The sequence below is a fragment of the Dermacentor andersoni genome, chromosome 1 (genome assembly GCF_023375885.2).
Source record: "Dermacentor andersoni chromosome 1, qqDerAnde1_hic_scaffold, whole genome shotgun sequence".
Classification (NCBI taxonomy): Eukaryota; Metazoa; Arthropoda; class Arachnida; order Ixodida; family Ixodidae; genus Dermacentor; species Dermacentor andersoni.
Genome location: NC_092814.1, coordinates 203,438,251 through 203,454,719, shown reverse-complemented (window position 1 = coordinate 203,454,719; position 16,469 = coordinate 203,438,251). Strand labels below are relative to the sequence as shown.

Below are 16,469 nucleotides of genomic sequence, written 5' to 3'. Positions count from 1 at the left end.
CAAAGTCGAATCATAGCGGTCGTGAAAAGACAGACAGACACTGACGGCGGAGCTCTCGTCAAAGACGGAGCAGGGTGTAACACAAGCAGACACTTGCTGTGGGGCGGGAGTGCTTAAGTGTTCTGAAAAATTGTTCTTGTGCATTCCCTTTATGTTACTTTCTTTTTATAAAAACAAATTAACTAACATTCCAACTATTACGAACATCATTTGTTTACCATAAAGTTGGAAACATTATCGATCACGCGCCCTGGTCAGCCAATCGGATAGCTCGCCCCACTGACGTCATATGGGTGATTTGTGTCATATGCGTAGGGGCGGCTTAAAATTCTGGCGAGCAGTGTGCTGCGATCGGCAGCAATGTGCATCTTTAAAACCTTATTATAAATTACATGCTTTACGCGGAGCACGTAGATGCGTCAATTAATGATCAGAAGGACCTACTCTAACGACTCAGTACGTTTGTAGAAAATCGTCAAAATCGTTTCAGGGTCCCTTTGAAGGCGTTAGGCTTTGCTACACCTGTTGTGCTGCTCGTTTAGTTATTAATGGCCATCTCTCTGAACCCGTTTCTATTTGCTCATCCGTAAAACAAGGATGCCCAAGCATAACCAAGCGGGCGCCGCGACAAGTATTGCGGCGCAAGCGCAATCAGCGCCAGAGGCGGAGTTAGCGGCGCGTCGTTTGCTACGGTCCCTCCCACTTCGCCACACGCGCTCTGGTAGAAGACTGTAGCCATGGTGCTCGAAAGGAAGGAGTCCTTCATCTAAGCTTCATCTGCAGCAGTGGCCTGGCCTTCTTCGTGTTCCCCATATAATAAATCTGAAGCATAGATTTATAAATATGCCTTGGTGGTCGTGTGATTTTTTACATCCTTAGCAAGCGAATTCTGAAATCGACCCTCTGTGACAAAAGGGACACTTTAGTAGTAACAAGCGCAGTTAAAATTTTAGGCGTACAGCATGGCTGCGTGCTTTAGTAACTGATTTAGAATGGTATCTGTTGACGCACCATTGCTACAGGGTTTGTGTACTCCAAAGCGCGCGCGCAATCTAGGTTTCGCTGCTCTCGGCGAAATGGGAGGAACCACAGCAGACGACGCACAAGCAACGCCGCCTCTAGCACTGATTGCGCTTGCGCCGCAAGACTTCGTGCGGCGCCCGTCGTGGTGCTCCGCGAAGCGCGGCCACCCGCTCCGTGTTACCTCTAACAGTGGCCGCGCCTGTACATGTCGTGTATTTGATCATTTTGTTTGCGTTTGTGAAAAGGCAATAAAGAAAAAAAAGAAAGGCTCGTTGGTCTAGGGGTATGATTCTCGCTTTGGGTGCGAGAGGTCTCGGGTTCAAATCGTGGACGAGTTACTTCTTTTCCATTTTTCTCTGTCAACTCATGTGTGATGCATAATGCTTTTTTTTCTTATCTTCATCCTTGTTGCAGCGAGCCAAGGCATTATGAATATGTAAACGTATTGCTGCTGGTTATAACCGTTGGCTCGTTGGTCTAGGGGTATGATTCTCGCTTAGGGTGCGAGAGGTCCCGGGTTCAAATCCCGGACGAGCCCGCTTTTTACTTTTTATATTTCTTTGACTATCCGGACGTGACGCCAAATGTTTTTTTTTTATTATCTTCATCCTTGTTGCAGCGAGCCAAGACATTACGAATATTGGGACAATGAAGTAGTGCGAGTGAAAACCCAGACCGGCAAATGGGGAGGGCATAGATTTTCAATGTTTGCAACAGCCACTGTGTGCAACTTGTTTTTAGTCGCTAAAATTTTACGTGATGCAAGCGTTATGTCTGGCGATGATGTCTGTGCAAAAGCTGCATAGAGTATTCGCGACGTTTATTTGGGCTTTGTTACGGTTGGCATATAGCACGCCGTGCAAAAAGGATTTTCGCCCACCATGCCTCGTCGAAACGAAGTGTAACTTCCTAATTCGCCATGGTCATCTCGAGTGTCTGCCGGTCTGGCGGAAGCCCCGCAGTGTTTACAGGCCTCTTTTGTGTGTGTGTGTGCGACTTTAGAGGGACCCTTTACTCGAACTGTCAAACTCTACAGGAGAACTTCCACGAACCAGCAACGCGCAAAAGAGAAGGACAAGCGTCTACAATTCCCGGAGGCTTGGTATAACCAGAGGCTTTGTATAACCGGAGGCTTGGTATAACCGGAGGCAGGGCCCTCTTTCCGCGAATCAGACTCTGTGCCTGTCACGTGACGTCGACGGAAGCAAGATCCCTTCCACGATTGTAGAGAGCCTATTTAAGGGGCTCCGAAATTTATCTTTTTTACACTTCATTCTCTTCTCTTCAGCTTTCACCAACCTTTGAATAAACCGTGCAAGTGTCGCACTAGAAATGGTCTCGTCCTTGCTTGGTCGCCATGGTCTACCGGATGCCTGCAGCTCGCCGACAACGCCACGCTACCCAATAGTAACATCGGTCGAGCTTCGATAGGCAGGCGTCGCTAAAACTCGGCAGCAGTACGATACGCTAATCTGGAGTACGCAACAGCTTCAACATGGGAACGTACAAGCCGTAGTAATCTGTTCCATAGAGTGTTGAATGGAGGGCTGGGGTTGTCAGATTTGTTCCTCAGATTGTAAGCAGGTTTCTTTTTTTGCGTGATCAAAAGGATGATTTTCTGAGAACAATGATTCAAGCTCGACTGCGCGATTCATTGCCTGATTATGTAGTGTCGTCCGGGGCTAATGCCTTTAAGTGCTTTTTGGCGTGAAGTGGTCGCGTCTTTCCAAATACTAAAAGTGAGATTTTCTAGTGAATATCTGGCCGCTGTTACTAGTAAGAAGTTGTATAAAGATCTTGTTGGTGTATTCTTGCCTGTGCCGTTGTATCGTACAGTATTTGTTTTAGGTGCAGAACGAGATGTTCTTAAGAGAGTTAATAGAATGCCGGTAAGAGATTCTGTTAAATCTTTCTTTTTTCAACTACATGCAGGCACTCTCCCAGTGAAACCGTGGTTGCAAAGCAAAGACAGTTTTGTATCTTGGTCTGTGAATTGCTTTATATACAAAAAACCAGAGACGATCGGGCATATCTATCTGGACTGCCATGACGCAGTGTTGTTGTGGGACATTCTAAAACGCAGCTTTAAAAAGGATTTGCCGTTAAGTGCTTTGGGGATACGCTTCCTGCCATGCGCGGAACCAGAGGGAGTGCCTGTCGATCTGTTAATGCTTCTGTGCATGCATAGCGTGTGGCGAACGCGTATGGATATTAGACATGAGCGCATTGTTCAGGCCCCATCACATGAATACTTCATTGAAAGTGCGCTATATATACGCGAATTTTTCTGTGCACAGAGTCATCCTCCTGATTGGCTAAGTGCTTTGGACAAAGTGACTAGCCTACATCGTTTTTATCACAGCACACTGGTCCGGCATTGACTAGTTTTTTTTTTTTTTATGGCCATGTAATATTCACATTTTACGTTCTTTTGCGAAGCCGGTAATAAAAAAAAGAGCATAGTCTAGGGGCAGGATTCTCGCTTTGGGTGCGAGAGATGCCGTGTTCGATCCTAGACGGGCGCACTTTTCTTTCTCTGTCAGCCTGGATGTGACGATCAATGCTTATTAGTTTTCTTTCTTCTTCCCTGTTGCTGTGAGCCAAGATATTAGGAATGTGTAAACATGTCGCTGAGGTCAATAGTCATCAGCTCGTTGATCTGAGAACTGAGAAACCTGACTGGTATTCCCACCTACGCAAGCGTCTTATTATTACAGTGTACTAGAAGGGGGCAGTATGTTCAGGGAGGACCCGTGACTGAGGCTCCTTTTGTAGACGTGTCCAGGTGGCACCACTTCAGCACGGGTTGTATGGAAGCCGCCGAATTTCAGCACGGATTGTATGGAAGCCGCCGAATTTCTCCCGGCACGCTCTGCAACGACGCCTCGTAGAGCCGGTTGTCCTTGCGAATGTTTGTAGCTTTATTTTTAGTGGCACGAGTATCGAGTGACGGTGACACACTTGTTTTTTGCGCAGCACTTCCGTTTCACCTCCTGAGAAGACCGTGGACTAAATCCAAAATAAATCAGAAACAAAATAGAAAAAGCATACTAAAGTACAAGATCTGAACAAGGCTTTCGATAGAGTAACACATGACTTTCTCTTCAACTTGCTCAAGGCTTGCAACATTGGGGACCGGCTTCTAAAATATATGGGTGTCTGCTACAGACAAGTGACGACGCGACTGGTAATCAACGGGCAAACAACTCCGACAATAGAGCTCGACAGGTCCGTTAGGCAAGGATGCTCCATATCACCAATCCTTTTTGCTTCGTACTTGGAACCCCTGTGCCGAACGATTCTGAACGACAGCGACATAACAGGCTTCAGTTTCGCAGACATTCCTCTGAAAGTCCTCGCCTACGCCGACGACCTTATGCTTGTGGGTGCCTCTAGAGAGGAAATCCGCCAAGGAGTGCAGCATGTCATTAACTTCTGTAAAGTTTCTGGTGCTGAAGTGAATCGAGAAAACTGCGTGGGTGCATGGCTAGGTGCATGGGACTTAAAACCAACCACCTTCCTAGAGGTGAAGCGAACGTCTGAAATCATCAGCTCAACGGGAGAACGGTCCCGCTTATGAACAGAGCCTTTCTGTGTAACACTGTTCTCTTAGCTATATGGTACTCAGCGCAGGTGATGCCCTGGTTGCCGGCTCAGGTGACTCGAGTACATAGATTTTGCGCAACATACATGTGGGAGTCGCGGTTTGAGCGCATGAGGCGCAGTAATTTATTCTTAAGTAAGGCAAAAGGAGACCTAGGGCTGGTAAACGCAGAGGTAAAACTCAAAGTTCACAGGTACATTTTTTCAAAAACCAAACCTATCATATTGCTACGGCACAATATGCGCGATCACGAAAGGCCAGCAGTGTGAAGACGACGACGACGATTAGAAGCTAGCGCGGGCTGTTGCCTCTTGGCCAAGCGCAGCGTATTTTTCCTTGTAAATATATTTGTACATAGCTTTTCGTCTGCGTCTTCCTACGTAACATATCTGGTGGAGGTGGACGTTCCCTGTACCTCGTCACGGAGCTTCGCAGTGGACGGTACGTCGAGCCTTCCTTCATGGCTCCCGGCGACGACAACCCGACTCCGCCGGCTCCGACACCTGCTGCCACTTCGACGACCTACATCACTCTCCCCGCTCCCCGTGATCCTGGCGTATTCTCGGGCCAAGATGGGGAAGACGTCGATGACTGGATCAGCCTGTATGAACACGTCAGCCGCAATAACCGGTGGGACCCTACTATTATGCTCGCCAACGTAGTCTTTTACCTCGGTGGCACACCTCGAGTTTGGTATCGCACGCACGAAGATGAGCTCACCAGTTGGGATTCACTTAAGACACAGCTTCGAGACTTGTTCGGCAACCCCTACGGTCAACAACTTGCCGCGCAGAAGGCGCTTTCCGGCCGTGTGCAGACGTCAACAGAGCCCTATGTCACGTACATTCAGGACGTCTTGGCTCTGTGCCGCAAAGTTGACACCCACATGACTGAGTCAGACAAGGTTTCCCACATCCTCAAAGGCATTGCCGATGACGCCTTCAACTTGCTCGTTTGCAACAACGTAGCGACGGTGGATGCTGTTATAAGAGAGTGCCGCCGCCTGGAACTCGCCAAAAGCCGACGTATTGACCAGCAGTTTGCCCGTCTGCCCAACACCCCAGCGACATCTTCCTGTGCCGACGCTCCTCGTCCCAACAACACTGCCGATGTTACCAGGATCGTCCGGCGTGAGATCGAGGCCGCCTATCCGGCTGCCTTCGACTCCAGTCCCACCAACACATCTGCAGTCACGGTCTCACTGATCCAGGCAGTTGTCCGCCAGGAGTTTGAAAACATGGGTCTTCACACCATCTGCTCGGCCCATCGCCCTAATACCCGCCCGGCTTCTTCGATTTCGCCCCGTCCCGCATCTTCTTACCCACCACGTTTCCGCAACCCATCTGAATGGCGCACTGCTGACGACAAGCCTATTTGTTTCCACTGCCATCGAATCGGGCACATTTCTCGGCACTGTCGTAGTCGCTGGAGTTCCCCGAGCCGGCCTACTTATACTGCCTACTCTCGCCCCTCAGGTGGCCCTTCTCGTCCCTATGCCGCACGCTCCGATAATGCCGCCACTGATTCTCCTGCAACGAACCGCCCCTATTCTCGTTCGCCTTCGCCCCAACGACGACAATCTCGCTCTCCCCAGCCCCGTCGCTCCTATTCGCCGACTCCCTTCGGACGCCGCTCCCAGCCGGAAAACTAGACGATGCAGCGCCTCGAGGTGACGCTGCATTGCTCCCTACGCCGCCAAATCCTCTACTGACTTTGCCCACTCATCTGAACCTTCTTGACGTGCAAGTCGACGGTGTTTCTGTGTCTGCTCTCATAGACACTGGGGCGCATTTGTCCGTAATGAGCGCTGACCTTCGTAACCGGCTCAAGAAAATTATCACGCCCGCCACGACGCCTGTTGTCCGTGTCGCCGATGGCGGAACAGCCCCCGTAATTGGTATGTGTACCGCCCGCGTCTCCTTCGCCGATCGCTCAACAATCGTGCTATTCACAGTCATCGCCCACTGTCCCCACGACATCATCCTCGGCTTAGACTTCCTTTCCGCACATTCTGCTCTCATCGATTGTTCCGCCAGTACTCTCCGCCTTGACCTGCCTGTTCTGGATCCTGCTGAACCACACCCCAGTCGCCTCAGTTCCGCCGACTTCGTTCGCTTGCCACCTTCGGCACTGACCTACGTTGACCTAGTGTCATCCCCACCAGTCCCCGACGGTCACTACATCGCGGCTCCTATGCAAGACGTCCTCCTTACACATGGGATCACAGTACCCCATACAGTTTTATCTATTACGGCGAATTGCGTCTGCCTGCCAGTGGTCAACTTTGGCTTGACGACACAAGTGCTGCCACGTGGGATGTCTTTGGCCCAGCTTTGTTCATTCGAGGATCACTCAGTAGCATCCATTGCAGTAGACGACACTTCATCCGATACTCCTCTACCATCGCAGTCGGCAAATTGTACCATCGCTGACTTACGGAAAATGATTGCCCCCGACTTGCCCTCCGAGCACGCTCGTGAACTCTACCGCGTTCTGTTTTCCTACCACGATATTTTTGACTTTAACGATCGTCCTTTAGCCCAAACTACAGCTGTCAAACATCGCATTAATACCGGCGATGCCCCTCCTATTCATCGCCGCCCGTATCGAGTGTCACCAGCTGAGCGTCAAGTTATTCACGCAGAAGTTCGCAAAATGCTTGCCAAGAACATTATTGAACCATCATATAGTCCATGGGCGTCACCTGTAGTACTGGTCAAAAAGAAGGATGGCTCATGGCGCTTTTGCGTGGATTATCGGCACCTTAACAGGGTTACCAAAAAGGACGTGTATCCCCTACCTCGGATTGATGACGCCCTTGACTGCCTCCACGGTGCTCGCTATTTCTCTTCTATTGACCTTCGCTCCGGCTACTGGCAGATTGCCGTGGACGATCTCGACCGCGAGAAGACTGCTTTTGTCACACCCGACGGTCTTTATCAATTCAAAGTGATGCCGTTCGGTCTATGTAACGCCCCTGCCACTTTTGAACGCATGATGGACTCCCTTCTTCACGGTTTCAAATGGTACACGTGCCTGTGCTACTTGGACGACGTTATCGTATTCTCCCCAACGTTCGCTACGCACCTCGAGCGCCTCTCAGCAGTCCTGGACGTTTTTCGGCGAGCCGGTCTGCAACTCAACGCATCGAAGTGCCAATTCGGCCGTCGCCAGATTACCGTCCTTGGACATCTCGTTGACGCGAACGGAGTGCAACCGGACCCAGGCAAGATCCATGCTGTTACGCACTTCCCTGTTCCGAAGTGTGTCAAGGATGTGCGCAGCTTCATCGGCCTTTGTTCGTACTTCCGCCGTTTCGTGAGAAATTTCGCCGCCATAGCACGACCACTAACCGACCTTTTGAAAAAAGACGCTCCTTTCCAGTGGGGCGATAACGAGGCCTCTGCATTCTCTCATCTAATCGACATTCTCACAACGCCTCCCGTTTTGGCCCATTTCGATCCTTCTGCGCCTACCGAAGTCCGTACTGATGCCAGCGGTCACGGAATTGGAGCAGTACTGGCACAACGCCAGCGTGGCCACGACCGTGTTATCGCTTACGCCAGCAGGCTCCTCTCACCCGCGGAGCGCAACTATTCCATCACTGAGCGTGAGTGTCTGGCCCTAGTTTGGGCGGTTGCGAAATTCCGCCCATACTTATATGGCCGATCCTTTTCCGTTGTCACAGACCATCACGCGCTTTGCTGGTTATGCTCACTGAAAGATCCTACAGGAAGACTTGGTCGCTGGGCCTTACGCCTCCAAGAATATTCGTATACTGTCACCTATAAATCTGGCCGACTACACAAGGACGCTGACTGCCTGTCTCGCTACCCGGTCGACGAGCCTGACGACGCCGACAGTAGTAGCGCCAACGGCATTTTCTCTGTCTCTGCCTTCGGTAACATCGCCGATGAGCAGTACCGAGACCTATCGCTGCGAGCACTTATCGAGCGTCTGCGCTCTACACCTACCGACGCATCCGTTCGCCGATATGTCCTCCAGGGTGGCATTCTGTATCGAAGGAACTTCCTCCCTGACGGTTCTGACCTTCTTCTTGTCGTGCCAAAACAGCTACGACAGACTGTGCTCTTTGAGATGCATGACGCACCCACTTCAGGACATCTTGGGGTAACCCGCACGTACGACCGCGTCCGCCGCCGCTTCTATTGGCCTGGTCTCGCTCGCTCCGTTCGACGCTATGTTGCTGCCTGTGATCCCTGCCAGCGTCGGAAGACACCCCAGGTGCTACCTGCCGGTCATCTCCAGCCGATCACCGTCCCTGTGGAACCGTTCTTTCGTGTTGGATTAGACCTGCTCGGTCCCTTTCCCACGTCATCTTCTGGGAACAAATGGGTAGCCGTCGCGACTGATTACGCCACCCGATACGCTATCACTCGGGCTCTCCCTACCAGCTGCGCCACTGACGTCGCGGACTTTCTCTTGCGTGACATTATCTTGCTTCATGGCGCCCCGCGACAGCTGCTGACTGACCGTGGTCGAAACTTCCTCTCGAAAGTTATCGCTGACATTGTGCGTTCCTGCTCCATTCACCACAAACTGACTACTTCATACCATCCTCAAACCAATGGCCTGACAGAGCGGTTAAACCGTACTCTTACCGATATGCTGGCCAAGTACGTTTCCAAGGACCACCACGACTGGGACATTGCCCTTCCTTACGTAACATTTGCGTACAATTCTTCCCGGCACGACACCGCCGGATTTTCTCCCTTTTATCTACTGTACGGTCGCGAACCTACCTTGCCCCTAGACACGGCACTTCCTCCTGCTGCGGTCTCAACAAGCGAGTATGCGCGCGACGCCATCGCCCTCGCTGACCATGCACGCCAGCTTGCCCGTGCTCGACTGACGGCCTCACAGACCACACAGCAGTGTCAGTACAACGCCCGCCATCGTGACGTACAGTTTTCACCTGGTGCGCTCGTGCTCCTGTGGTCGCCCTCTCGTCACGTCGGACTTTCAGAGAAGCTCCTTTCGCGATACACAGGGCCCTACCGCGTGCTGCGCCAGGTGACGCCTGTGACTTACGAAATTGCTCCTGTGGCCTCAACCTCGTCCTCTCCTGTGGCATCTAGTGATGTCGTACACGTCAGTAGGCTCAAGGCCTACTACACTGCTTCCGAGTCCGATCTTTAGTCGCTCCGGGACGGCGCTTTTGCAGCCGGGGGTAGTGCTACGGCACAATATGCGCGATCACGAAAGGCCAGCAGTGTGAAGACGACGACGACGATTAGAAGCTAGCGCGGGCTGTTGCCTCTTGGCCAAGCGCAGCGTATTTTTCCTTGTAAATATATTTGTACATAGCTTTTCGTCTGCGTCTTCCTACGTAACAATATTATGCGTCATTCTTTCAAACAATTAGGAGGTGCTTACTTAGGCGAGTGGATCGATGGTGCCTAGGGGGTTCCACGAGCCCGCACGTTAAGATTCTACAGGGAGGTGGAGCCGGCAGCTCGCTTCTTGGAGCAGCGCTTTTCTCAAGAGTACCTAAAAAATGTAAAACGGAAGAACCTCCACTGCCACACTATAGATATGCTATTCCCACCACCACTATATCGGTTTCGAGCTGGAAGCCAGCTGGAGTCCCCCCTTTTCAAGCGTCTGCCAAAATATCCTGTAAAAACAGTGATTAAGGATTTCTTTGTTAGGTTGGATGTCGAAGTTTCACCTGTAAGGTCATGGCTACGTAACAAGGTTTTTTTCGTGCCGTGGTCAACGGACTGCCCGCTCAGCCCCTATCCAGAATCGTTGCAGCACGTATGTTTGTTTTGTGCAAACGCAGTACACTTTTGGCACAACATACGAATTGTGTTTGACGTGCAGGAATACCCAAATTGGGATAACGTAAAATTTCTGACACTGGAAGAAGACAAAAATAACAACAGTGTTGAAACCCTGTTATTACTAGGTTTGTATGCAATTTGGAGATCACGAACTGACTATGTCAAAGCTCCAGAAAACGCGAAACCTGCGTGGACGCACTTTTGTGATGCTTTTGCGTATACAAGTTCGCTGCTGGGCGGCGAAGATGAGTTTAGCAAGAGATGTGGCAGAAGCGCCTGCAAAGACCAGTACTTATATAAATGTGCGATTCTCTCTCTCTCTCTCTCTCTGTTTGTGTGCGTGTGTGTGTGTGTGTGTGTGTGTGTGTGTGTGTGTGGAAAGCTGTAAAAGAAGAAAGCTTCAGTGCATGGTATCTACTATGTTTAAAAAAAGAAAGAAAGGAAGTCGCAGGATAAAAAAAGGCTCGTTGGTCTAGGGGTTTGATTATCGCTTTGGGTGCGAGAGGTCCCGGGTTCAAATGCGGACGAGCCCACTTTTTTCTTTCTTATTTTTCTCTGTCGACCTGGATGTGACCCATAATGCTTTTTTTTTCTTATCTTCATCCTTGTTGCAGCGAGCCAAGACATTACGAATATGTAAACGTGTTGCTGAACACTATACTCGTCGTCTCGTAGGTCTAGGATTAGTCCACCTCTTCGTCAGGCAAATTGTTTATCGCCTGTTTTTCTTTCGAGACAGTGACCATCCGTTTTTGCGTGAAATGTTGCAACTCCGTTTAGTTCATTATGTTCCTTATATAGTAGTGTCATCAAATGCCAAAGATGTCCCACAGGCTCCCTGGTGCTTTCTCAGGGAGGTTGTTGACACATTTCTTTTCTTGAAAGTGAGATTCAGCCTGGAGTACGTGTTCACTGCGAGTCGAAAAGCAATTTCTGCGGCACTGGTGGACTCTATTTTCCCAGATCCATTGTATCGTGCACCTCATTTAAGCCGACCTTATCAGGATGTACTTAAGCGCGTCCGAAAAATGTGTGTACCTCCTGGAGTAAAAACATTTTTCTTTAAATTACATTCGGAAACACTCCCTGTTAAAACTTGGTTGAATTCGAAGGGTTGCTTTGTGCCGTGGTCAACAAACTGTCGGCTCTGTCCACGTGCCGAAACCATAGATCACTGCTTCATAGACTGTAGGGACGCTGTATTTTTTTGGGACATTCTCTAACGGACGCTTAAAAAGGACATTGACATGACTCCATATACAATTAGGTTTCTACCGTTTAAGGTTACGGGTGGTCCTCCCTATGACATGTTCATAGTACTTCGTTTATATAGCCTATGGAGATGTAGACTGTGTGATCGCCATGCCGACAGCCCGAGATCTACAAAGTCCTTCTTTCGCGAAAGTGCTGCTTATGTAAGAAGTGTGTACGCTGCGCAGGAACCTCCGCCAGACTGGATGCACTTGTTGGATGCATGTGTGTGTTTGCTTGAGTTTTAAGTGTGTAGTTGTGTCCACTTTGTAATACACCTTCAGTTTTCTTTTCCATGTAATAAAGAAAAAAAAAAAAAGAGCGCGCTCGTCGGCTCGTTGGTCTAGGGGTATGATTGTCGCTCTGGGTGCGAGAGGTCCCGGGTTCAAATCCCGGGCGAGCCCACTTCATTTTTATTTTTATTTGTCAACCCGGATGTGACGCATAATGCTTTTTTTCCTTAACTGCATCCTAGTTGCTGTCAGCCAAGACATTATGTATATGTAAATGTGTTGCGGCCGCGGGTACGCGTCGGCTCGTTGGTCTAGGGGTATGATTCTCGCTTTGGGTGCGAGAGGTCCCGGGTTCAAATCCCGGACGAGCCCACTTCTTTCTTTTATATTTTTCTCTGTCAACCCGGATGTGACGCGTAATGCTTTTTTTTTCTTATCTTCATCCTAGTTGCTGCGAGCCATGATATTATGTATATGTAAACGTCATATACCAAGTTTTTAAGCAAGACATAGCCATTGCCCTGCATCAAGTAATTGCGGAAGCGTATGAGAACTGCGTGCTACCCCCTTCTTTTCGTCAGAGTCATACAGTGCTGATATCGAAGTGCGAAGACCCTCATCTATTACTGTCGATAAGGGCGTACCGCCCGATAAGACTCACAAACACAGATTATAAAATATGCAAGAAGGTTCTTGCAGGGAGACTCCAAAATGTTATACAACTATTAGTAGGGTCACACCAAACATGTGGCGTAAGAGGACGATCTATTGTCACAAATATACATGTAGCGAGAGCAATATATTGGAAAGTTGTGACGCCTTCGCAGAAGGCGTAGCACTGTTGCAACTTGACCTTGAAAAAGCGTTTGATAGAGTGTCACACGAAATGCTCTTTCTTGTTTTAAAACGTGCCAAGATAGGTTCTGTTCTTTTGCAAGCTATTAAAATGTGCTATGCTGGCGTATCTACGAAACTAATAGTTAACAAATAGTCAGCGGCTATGATAGAAGTCAGCACTCCGCCAAGGATGCGCCTTATCGTCTTTACTTTTTGCATTATACGTTGAACCATTTTGCTTAAAGGTTATTGGTAGTAATAACATAAGGGGATTTGCAGTGGCCTCCATTGAAGTAAAAATTTTGGCGTAGGCGGACAATATCACTGTATTCTGTCGAGAGAAGCAAAGCATCCCTAATGCAGTATAAGTAGCGAACAGATTCTGCAGGGTCCCCGGAAGTGTGATAAACTGGAGCAAGTCATTGGGCATCTGGCATGGTAATTGGAACGATAAGACAAATTGTTGAAAATATGCAGTGGACCACGACCCCTGCGCGGTACCTTGGGGTACCTCTACTATATTATCATGATACAAAAGACTATTGGCAAGAAGAACTAGAGCAAGTTAAAGTTAAACAACAAAGTTTGGAAGTAGAAATTTATCGATTTTCGCGCGATCAACCGTATGCAATATTTTCCTTTTTACGAAAATCTGTTATGTACTGCAAGCACTGTGCGCGTCAGGAATGACCATCCAAAAGATGCACGGAGCATGCGCTGTTTTTATATGGGGATCCACATAGGAGAGAACGAGCAGCACTAATTTATTTCGGTCGGTGAAGTCGGGGGGGCCTTGGTTTGGCGTATTTGTTTTTGAGGCAAGTTGCCTCGAGATTTCTTTTCCTGCGAGATCAGATGGATCCCTTTTTGCGAACAGTGTGCCGAGTACGTTTACGAAATGTGTTACCTCAGTTTATCGTATCCTCAAGAACGGCAAATGGTGCAAGTCTCCGCTGCTTTTTACGAGAGGTAGCTTGGTCCGTGGAATTCTTGCATGCTCGCTTTTCATTTGATTATCATGTTATTGTTGGAAGGAAAAAAATGTATAAGGACCTAGTTGAGGTTTGCATGCCTATTCCTTTGTACTGATATATGTATTTACCGAGCACAGGAGAATACGTATTGAAGCGAGTGAAACGGATGCCAGTGCGATCTGGGGTTAAAACTTTTTTTCTTCCAATTCCATACTGGAACTCTTTGCGTCAAATCTTGGCTACAAGAAGAAAGGCCTCTTTGTCGCGTGATCGAATAACTGCAGCAGGTATAAGAAACCAGAGACGATCGAACACATATTTTTTTATTGCTCGGACGCACTTCTTTTGCGAGACATTCTGCAACGTACACTGAAAAAGGAGTTACCTATCACAACGTACGGCACCCTTTTCCTTCCAATGCCAGTGAAGATGGTGTTCCTTATGATATGTTTATGGCGCTGATTTTACACAGCCTCTGGAAAACGCGCACGGATGTCAGGCATGAACGACTGGTTATTCGCCCAGCTAGAGAGCATTCTACTAAAGTATTTTGTTTATGCGCGAGGCTTCCAATGCACGACTAGATAAGTCTGAATGGGCAACCTTGTTAGATGAACTCGTCTGTCTAAAGCGTTTTTAACGATGTACGCCCGCCTATTGATGGTAGGCGTTTATGTAACCAGACAACTGTACATATCATCCTTGTGCCATCTTTATGTATGTTTCTGTTGTCAAAGAATGGCAGTAAGAGAAAGCTCGTTGGTCTAGGGGTATGATTCTCGCTTAGGGTTTGAGAGGCACCGGGTTCAAATCCCGGACGAGCCCACTTCTTTCTTTTTTATTTTTCTCTGTCAACCCGGAAGTGACGCTTATAATTTTTTTTCTTCATCCTTGTTGCAGCGAGCCAAGACATTACGAATATCTAAAGGTGTTGCTGAAACCTGCATTCGTCGGCTCGTTGGTCTAGGGGTATGATTCTCGCTTAGGGTGCGAGAAGTCCCGGGTTCAAATCCCGGACGAGCCCACTTCTTTTTATTTTTCTCTCTCAACCCGGAAGTGATACATAATGCTTTTTTTCTTACCTTCATCCTTGTTGCAGCGAGCCAAGACATTACGAATATGTAAACGTGTTGCAGAACGCTGTACTCGTCGACTCGTTGGTCTAGCATTCTGCTTCCGGCTCAAGCAACTTTCCTCCTACAGACCCATAGTGCTTACTAACTGCGACTACAATATATTGATGAAGGTGTCGGCACGACGGGTCCAGTCAGTTATTAAGGAAGTAGTCGGCTCACACCAGACGTGTGGTATTCGTGGAAGAACAATTTTCACTAACATCCATAAGATGAAGTGTGTGCTGAAGCGTTGGGATGCCATGTGCGATGCAGTAGCGATCCTCCAGATAGACTTGGAGAAAGCGTTTGATTGCGTTTCACGCGAGATATTGCTCACCATCCTTGAACACGTTAATTTTGGCCACATAATCACTGAGGGGGTGACCATGGCGTGCCGGAGCTGCTAAACCAGGCTTATAATTAATCAGACGTTGGGGGCCCCCATTAACGTGAAGCGCTCCGTTCGCCAGGGTTGTCCACTCAGACCACTCCTGTTTTGTGTCTACATAGAAACGCTACATCAGGCAATCATCGAAAATGAATGTATTAAGGGGTTTTGTCTTCAATCAGCAGAGGTGAAGCTATTGGCATACGCCGCCGACAATGTGCCTGTGTGCTGTAAATATATGCAATGTGTATTGAATACAGTTTGTATCGTCAGAAGGTTTGGTAACGTCACTAATAGCTTCGTGAACTGGCAGAAATGTTTGGGGTTTTGGCATGGAAGATGGGCGTCCACACCAGACCATTTTCTAACGTAAAGTGGGTCACGACGCCACTTAAGTACAGCCAAGCACTATATCCCTTTTCTTTAATTTACATAGCGGAACTTTGCAGGTACGGGCCTTTTTACAAGAGAGGGTTTTTTATTTACCTTGGGGAGCAAACTGCCTTATATGTAAACAACTCGAAACAATTGACCATGTATTTTTTGCATTATTGGGAAGGGGTTTTCTTTTGGGACGTTCTTCAAAGAACACTACAGAATGTCTTCAAGTCCACTAGGTATTCGATTTTTCGGTAGAAAATGAGGACGGGATGCCTTTGGACTTAATTATGCTAATGGGCCTCCACTGTTTATGGCTTTTTTTGTAGGCCTGACAGCCGGCCTGCGCGGATGCTCTTCCAGGAAGATATTTCCAAGCTAATTGATGTAATTAAAGATCAAGAACGTCCTCCGGATTGGCTGGCGAGGATTCAGCCCCTCGCAACATTAAAGGAATTTTAAACGTGATTTGGCCAGCCACAATGTGACTGACCGCACAATATGCATGCGCACAAGCTTGAAAGTGTGTTTGTGTATAATTATGTATCGCTTACTTTTTAAAATAAATGATACCCTTTGTGTCTGCTACGTGAAAGTTCCGGCAATAAAGAAAAAAAAAGAAAGCTCGTTAGTCTAGGCATTCCACTTCCGGCCTTCACAGCGTACGGACGTGCTATCATGTGCTGCCTTGTAGGGGCGGTTTCAGCGGCCCGTGTGGGCCATGGTATCAGGTGTACTGAAAAGCCGGCTGAAGATTACCAGGTTGTTCTGCCTCATCTGCCCACAAGTGCTTCTGTTTTAAACACCGTTTTTTTGCATGCCGATGTGAAAGCCAGGCCGTATCGAGTGGAGCATGTCC

At 48.5% G+C, this 16,469-nt stretch overlaps 3 non-coding genes across 3 annotated transcripts; all 3 read left to right on the top strand.

The window, feature by feature from the left end:
* The first annotated feature begins 1,489 nt into the window (after positions 1-1,489).
* TRNAP-AGG (transfer RNA proline (anticodon AGG)) lies at positions 1,490-1,561 on the top strand. The gene has a single exon. It is a non-coding gene; the product is annotated as a tRNA-Pro (tRNA).
* A 10,657-nt stretch (positions 1,562-12,218) lies between these two features.
* On the top strand, positions 12,219-12,290 carry TRNAP-UGG (transfer RNA proline (anticodon UGG)). Its single transcript has one exon. It is a non-coding gene; the product is annotated as a tRNA-Pro (tRNA).
* A 2,391-nt stretch (positions 12,291-14,681) lies between these two features.
* On the top strand, positions 14,682-14,753 carry TRNAP-AGG (transfer RNA proline (anticodon AGG)). The gene has a single exon. It is a non-coding gene; the product is annotated as a tRNA-Pro (tRNA).
* Positions 14,754-16,469: the final 1,716 nt, after the last annotated feature.